The sequence below is a fragment of the Malus domestica genome, chromosome 14, assembly GCF_042453785.1.
Source record: "Malus domestica chromosome 14, GDT2T_hap1".
In the NCBI taxonomy this organism is placed as follows: domain Eukaryota; kingdom Viridiplantae; phylum Streptophyta; class Magnoliopsida; order Rosales; family Rosaceae; genus Malus; species Malus domestica.
This window is the reverse complement of record NC_091674.1, coordinates 6,924,583-6,932,395: the sequence shown is the minus strand read 5'-3', so window position 1 is coordinate 6,932,395 and position 7,813 is coordinate 6,924,583. Positions and strand designations below refer to the sequence as shown.

General features: G+C 35.0%; 2 long non-coding RNA genes across 2 annotated transcripts; one reads left to right on the top strand and one right to left on the bottom strand.

Annotated features, from left to right (window-relative positions):
• The first annotated feature begins 2,777 nt into the window (after positions 1–2,777).
• On the top strand, positions 2,778–3,856 carry LOC139191474 (uncharacterized). Its single transcript, XR_011575545.1, has 3 exons — positions 2,778–2,916; positions 2,996–3,422; positions 3,763–3,856. It is a non-coding gene; the product is annotated as an uncharacterized lncRNA (long non-coding RNA).
• LOC139191475 (uncharacterized) lies at positions 2,932–4,029 on the bottom strand. Its single transcript, XR_011575546.1, has 2 exons — positions 3,790–4,029; positions 2,932–3,383 (listed from the first exon to the last, which is right to left on the bottom strand). It is a non-coding gene; the product is annotated as an uncharacterized lncRNA (long non-coding RNA).
• Positions 4,030–7,813: the final 3,784 nt, after the last annotated feature.

The window sequence follows — 7,813 nt, the reverse complement described above, 5'->3', positions numbered from 1 at the left end:
ACCACCATCATTCATGTTGGTGGTTAGGTTGTCGGGCATAAGAATACCTTCGTCATCCTCCCACGTCTAGTAGGTTTGCTTCTTCTCCACTTTAGTTGGCAAAATGTGCCAAATGCCAACAGGCTGTAAATTAATGCTTTAGATTTAGCTCCTTACAACTGTTGAACTCTAGACATAAACCCACCTATATTAAAGCATCTAAATAAAACCCAAATTTTAAATTTGATGCCATGTAAGATAAAAGATGTCCATACATTTAAATTTATTTACAACACCATGCCACCAACATTAATAAGCTATTACAGTTTTTTTTTGTAGACTTTTAATTTATTCTCTTTTGTTTGTCAACAACATTCAATTAGTTGAAGTTTTTTTTTTTCTTTTAATTTTTTTTAAAAGAAGAAGTTCTTTTCTTCTTTTATGTGAAATCGCCTAATCCAAATCTAATTAATTCAATATACATTCTATTGAAAAAAGTAGATACATTAACTTGTGAAAATAAAAAAAAAAGGTAAAAATAAACTAGGAGATATATTGTTTCTTGTAAAAACTAAACAATAGTTACATTATTTTCATAAAAAAAAATAAACAATATGTAATTTTTTTTAAATTACACAATAGGTACACAATTTTTCGTAAAAATTAAATAATACAGACTTTATTTTTGGAAAAAAAAACCTAGTAGAAACATTGTTTCTTTTAAAAATTAAACAATGAATTTATAAGGTAAATTAGTTTGCATGTATTTTGCATATATGAGTTTGTTATTATGTAGGTAAATTATTTTTCATGTATTTTACATATACTTGGTATATTATTTTTCTTTTTTAAGCAATCTAACATTTTAAAATTTTAATAGTAGGTGCACTATTTGAATCAATTGTTTTTTTGTAGGTAAATTATTTTGCATGAATTTTACATATATCAGGCATTTATATATATGTGTGTGTGTGTGAGAAATAATTTACCTACATTAATATGTAAAATATAATTTTATTGACTTAATTAAGCATGTATAATAACATATATTAGACATGTTTTATGTTATTATATATTAGGCAATGAATTTATAACTTTAATAATTTTTTTGTGAAATCATTAATTATACCTTACCATCCATCCGCATGCCATTAATTATGTACATCAAACATTCAAATAGGGTTTATATAAAAAAAAAAAAAATTCAAATAGGGGTATTTTAGGCATCCGAAATTTTTTTAATGTGTGAAGTCAAACATAATTAATGAATTTGCTGATGTCGAATCTAGTCAATGAGTTTTATTCAAGAAAAAAACTTATGTCGGATTTTATGTAGAGAAAATTGAGTTTTAGGGGCCAAAGTAATATTTTCAGTTAATATAACAGTCATCAGAATATAATTTCTCAACTTATAATCATACTTAAACTTTCACACAGATTCATACACAGTCATAAAACATTCATAGACAGTCATACCTCTCGGCTCTTGGTGATGTACATCTTGAGCTACTCAAAAGTGGGCTGCTTCTTGGTTGTTTTCCACCAGAGAAGTCACGGGATGGCTTCCATGCAGACCAATCATCTTACAATAACGTAAGGACATCTCCAATTGGGGAATCGTTTTATAAGCCTACACCTGCACGTATACTAAATTAGCACTCAATCACAATAATATATAATCAATACTCACTACAAGAAATTATAATTTTGCCGACAAATTATAAGCCGACAAAGCAAAATTTTGTCGGCACAAGAGTCCTTTCTCGATGAAATTTTTAATTTGTCGGCTGAATACTCACACTAGAACCAATTTACAATGCCAATCTTAGCCGAGAAAATTGAAACGTTAGCCGACGATTATTATGTAGGCGTAAATTCGATGCCCTGACAAATTTTGTTTTGACGGGTAAACTTTGGCGGGAACTTTTCCCGCTATATTGAAATATTAGCCGATGATGTGAGGCAACAAAGTATTTCATCGGCAAATTGATTAGAGAGGCAATAAAGTATGTCATTGGCAAGGTATTAATAACTCTACGTGAGAGGTTTTCACTAGTGCACCTATCCATTTTTTTCCGGGACACGCAATCAAAGCTCTTGGCAACTATTTATGCTCTCATTCTCTCTTGTTTCTCTATATGAACGGGAGCATAGATAAAGAGATATCTAGCATTTCATATTTCTAGATTTAGTTTTATGCCATCAATAATCTATATTGACAATTTGATTTCATAATATGTGAGTGTTTGAAAAGTTCTTCCTATCAATTCTAACTCCAAACTACTTTCTAGCAACAGATAACTTGGTTTAGGTTATGATCAATTATTAGTCAATTACAATTGTAAATTTGAATACAGTTGTATGTAATCATCCATTCTAATTCGACAAGCATGCCAAGTTTTCTAAAAACATAACATATAATTATAAGAACAAACTTATAAATTTCCCATGGCAATCCAAACCTATTTTGTCGGTTCACATCTGCCAATTGCATGATCTCCCTCCCATATTCTGTCTAATCCTATTTTGCCGCCTCATGATCTCCCTCCCATAATATTTCTATTATTCCAATTGTCGGTTCACATCCCTCAATTGTCGGTTCACATCCCCCAATTGCCTGATCTCCCTCCCATTGCATGCTATTCCTATTTTGTCGCCTCATGATCTCCCTCCCAATTGCATGCTAATCCCTCATGACTTCCCTCCCACATTCTTCGCTCACGCCATTCGATTTCAGTTTGATAAGAATTCTTATTTATCTTCTAACAATTGGCGGGGTCTTTCTCGCTCAAAAACAATTTTGACGATTTATATCCCTAGGTTTACGATTCTTGCACTCTTAACTGATTCTCATCCACGCCTCTATCATCTCTCTCCCTTCTCTAACTCTCACGATCGTCTCCATACTTTTGCAGAAGCTGCACCACAAGCAACCAGGTTTATTCTTACCAATGAATTCTAATGCACTGCATATATGTATTTACATTTAACTTAAACTTGGTTTTTTTTTTTGTAGATGCCAATGATTAGCCAAAAAAGGAAACGACCTCTTGTGTCAACAAGAATCCCGCCTCTGCCATCCCAGTCACGGTGTACATCTGCTATCGGAGCTCCTCCTACTTTTCGTCAAGAGAGGAATAGGCCTGATATTTTGAGGCAGACTTATCTTTCTCGTACACAATCTCATTCTATGGGTGGTGCGACCAGGAGTGATACTCCTCAACTAGAGCCAAGAAACATTGATCCTCCACGACCTTGGCGGGAAAACACCATACCTTCTTCGCCCTGTACTCGTTCCCAAACCATGAGTGGTCCGAACGGGACCTCTCTTCATCACACTCAATCCCAAGGTGCAGCAGGATCCCAACTTGATGATACTCATAATGATTTACCTACTGAAGCACCTGCCAGAAAGAGGAGTGCAGTTCGTCGTCGACACGGGAGTAAGAAATTTAATAAAATTAATGTTATATACCATGATGATCAAACACCCCCTTAAGTTTCAGCCGAGTCCGACATGGAATAAGGGTTCTAATTCCAACTACTAACTAAAAGTCCTTATGTATACATCGCTGCATGTAATCCAATAAACTAAAGGACTAGTATAACTACGAGGATTTTTTGTTGCAGAAGATACGAATATGGAATCAATCTAACAGAAAGTACTGAATTTTTTGTTGCAGAAGATACGAATATGGAGTTTCTGGCATCACATATTGTGTCAAGTCATAATTAAACATGTTCTTGATCGCATATTAATGCCTTTTTGCTTTTCCATTGTAGGTGTTAATGGTTCTGTACCAAACTTACCAGATGAAAGACCAGTGCGCGGGGCATGTCAGTTGGTTAAAACCAATCGTATTGTTCGTATTACACAAGCAAAGATCAAGGTCGTTATAGACCCAGTGCATAGGCGAGCAACTGATAAAGTTGTTCATAGCTTGTTGGCACATGATACCGGGGCTATTGTTCGCCAACACTGCCCAATGAACACAGCATATTGGAAAAGAATGTCTGACGAGTCGAAGTCAGACCTCGTCTCGGAGATCACTGTGAGTAGAACCACTAATTTAAGACATATACTTTATAATAATCTCTATAATGACTTGAATTTTACTTTAGAAACATAATTTATTTTGTTTTAGTTTTGGTTTGAATTTATTGGAATAAAATCACAACTCGTTTTTAATTATCTTAGGTGAACTTCGACTTGGACACCAAGATTCAAGAACATTATGACTATGTTGATAGACTCATGTCTAGACGATACAAGGAGTTCAAGTATGAGTTACATGCATACTTTTTAGAGTGGGCATCGGCTGAGGAGGCATTGGCCAATCCTCCGATAGAGATGGAATCAAGACCTGGGGAACCTGGACAGTGGGAGTTTTTATGCGAACATTTTCAGTTAGAGAAGTTTCTGGTATTGTTTTAGTTGATTCATGCATGCATTTAGTCTTAATTTTTTGTTAAGTATATGGCACTAGCTAAGAAACTGTTATTGTGTTGTGAAATATAGAAACAATCAGAGGCTAACAAAAAAAATCGAGCCCAAAAGAAGTATGAGCATCATGCTGGTTCACGCCCACTCGCCTACATAGTGGAAGAGTGTACACAGGTTAAGCAATGAATGTTTTAATGCTATGTTTGCAGCAAATTAGAATTTGGAGTATACGTTTTGGGTTTGAGGGATAAAGACTTTTGACTGAATATAAGGTTTTGTTTTTTAAGAATTTAGTTGCTAGCATGATCCATTTTTATGACTGCTTAATTTCTGCCATTTTTATGACTATCTTTGAACCTAAACTAACAACAAACGCAACACATAATACCTGAAAAGTATATGTAAAACCTTTACAACCCTATCCAGCTCTAGTTTTCCATGCCTTCTCCTCATCATCTCCATCCACATCCATTTCCGCTCTTCCTTTGCCTCTCTTAAAAGCAGCAAAATAGAGGCATTCTTAAAGTTGTTTAAACGATGTTGCACCCTAGCAAAAGAGACGATGTCTGAAAGTAGTCTAGATTCATAGTGACATTGCTTGTCACCCCTATCAAGATACCTACCATTCACAAAGTAAAATAAACCCATCATCAAGTCATCATCATTGTGTTCCATTCTTTAGAAGCTCTTTCCAGTTCATTGCAAGTCCCTGAAATCTTCTTGTTGAATTTGTTGAGGGCCGTCTTCACTTTAGCCTTGCCCTTCTCCTTTTAACCATTGCTGGTCTCTCTATCATACCCAAACTTCTAAGGAAAATACTCCCTCAATAACCTAATCTTGGAAGTGGGTAACAAATTATTAATCATGTTAATGGATTGCTTAAAATTTTGCTAGGTGTACAAAGGCTAAGACGGCCAAGCTACAAATTAAAACTTGCCTGACAAGGAAAATATATGAATCCAACAAACAAGCCTAACTCATGAGCCAACAGCCAGGACAAGGCCCATAAATTATACAATAACCAAACCAATTATGACCATGCAAATTCTAATAATGAAATATAGCATTTCAAGAGGGGGATTAATTTTGAAAGATTTTTCAGTGTGCTGGTAATACAGTTTAGTACACCAAGTGTAAAACTCAATAAAAAAATCCAACCAATTGTACTCGTACACTTGGTTTACCAAGCCGTGTTTATGATGCACTCAAAAACTTCTCCTTCCAACCCTTACTACTCTCTCCATCATACCCAAACTTTTGAGGAAAATACTCCCTCAATAACCTAATTTTGAAGTGTCATCCTCTATGTCGTACGGTTCGTCACACCTAAGCTAAGTGATCAGGCATAATGCAGTCATTCCTAGTGAACTATGTAAAACATTAGTACTCATGTTAATGGACTACTTAAGATTTTGTGAGGTGTACAAAGGCTAAGATAGCCAAGCTCCAAACAAAAACTTTCCTCACAGGAAGTAGGGCTGAACCCAACAAACAAGCCTAACCCAAGACCCAAGAGCCAAGAGCCACGATAAGGCCCAGAAATATAGGTCTAAGCAAATATAAGTTATGTAACAACCAAATCAATTATGACCATGCAAATTCTAATCATGAAATACATAATTTCAAGAGAAGGGCTTAATTTTGAGAGTTTTTCAGTGTGCCAGGAATTCAATTCAGTACACCAAATGTAATAATACAATTTGTTGAAAACTTGCAAAAAAAAAAGTTTCACCAATTGTATTCATATACTTGGTTTACTGGATCGTGTTCCCGACACACCGAAAAAGTTCTATTTGATTCTCAGGGAATTAGGTAAGTTCTTAAAGTATTAATCCACATCTTAATTTGGCCAAAAAAAACTATACCCATAAAAAAAAAGGTGTAGTATCAAACTACAACAACAACAACAACAACAACAACAACAACAACAAAGCCTTTTCCCACTAAGTGGGGTCGGCTATATGAATCCTAGAACGCCATTGCGCTCGGTTTTGTGTCATGCCCTCCGTTAGATCCAAGTACTCTAAGTCTTTTCTTAGAGTCTCTTCCAAAGTTTTCCTAGGTCTTCCTCTACCCCTTCGGCCCTGAACCTCTGTCCCGTAGTCGTGTAGTATCAAACTAAATAAAATAAAAATCAAATATACATGCTTGAAAACAAAACAAAAAAACAAAAAGAGATAATTCTGATAGGAAAATGTAGGAACCATATCAACAATGTATTATATCAATTTCAACTGAGTCAATCCAGTGGTGAGGGTAAGAAGGGTGATGTGTAGGAAGAGGCTAAAGATTCAGAGTTCGAACTCCTCCTTTGGAACCGAACAAAAGAGCAATATTTCAACTTGAGGAGAATTAGAGCCATTGTCTGTCCTCAAATGTAGATGACAAAAAATGTTGAGCCAAAATAGGGTTTATCTTGCCTCTCGGAGCTCAAACTTTCCATAAGCTCTCTAATTTTACCAAGAAACGCTCTTTACAGAAATACACATAAATTTTGTTATACCAACTCTATATAAAGACCTTCAAGTTTAATTCTTTGAATCAACAGTTCTCTTTTTTATCTCATTTGTTTCACACGCGTGCACAACCATATAGACACATAAAATCAAGATGGAACATTCTGGGCATTTGTTTTCAGCTGTCTTCATCCTCTCCTCCTTTTGGTAGCTATTGGTATGTTTCTCTTTCCTCATCTTAGCTTCATCTTTATACCTAACAATGAAACAAAATTTATATAAGTTGAAAGAAGTTATGATTTTGAATACTCATTCTCCAAAACTAGAATTTATGGGTTGATATATTGATGCGTGTTTGATAGGAACGGGGCCAATGGTTGCTGAGGGAAAGACAAAAGGGAAGTCATCAAAGAATGAGAAGTTGTTGAAGACCTGTGTGTCTTCGAGCCATAAATACCGCGGCATTTGCTTTAGGTCAAGCAATTGTGCAGCTATATGCAAGAAGGAGGGATTTATGGGAGGTAAATGCACTGGTTTCCGATTGAGATGTGTATGCACTAAAAAATGTTAAGCCATACAAAAACTGACGCATGTTTGGATACATGCATGGGAACGAATGACCTTGTTTTTTTGTCTAGTTTGTTTGAAAGAGAAGAAATGACTGAACCCTAATTCAATGTGGGGGTTTCTGTCCTTGTATTGTTTCTGTGCGTTAACAGCACATGAGTTATTTTGCAATAAAAAAACCATTGTACTAAAAACATCATTGCATACAAGTGACTCTTTACCATAATAGTAGAAAGGTATTGAGTTCTAACAAAATCTATTGTTTGACAAAAAAAAAAAAAAAATTGCATTAGTGAATGCAATACACTGTTACCTTTTTTTTCAAATAAAAGGATTGTCTTCGGTCTAGTGACATTTCTCTTCATTT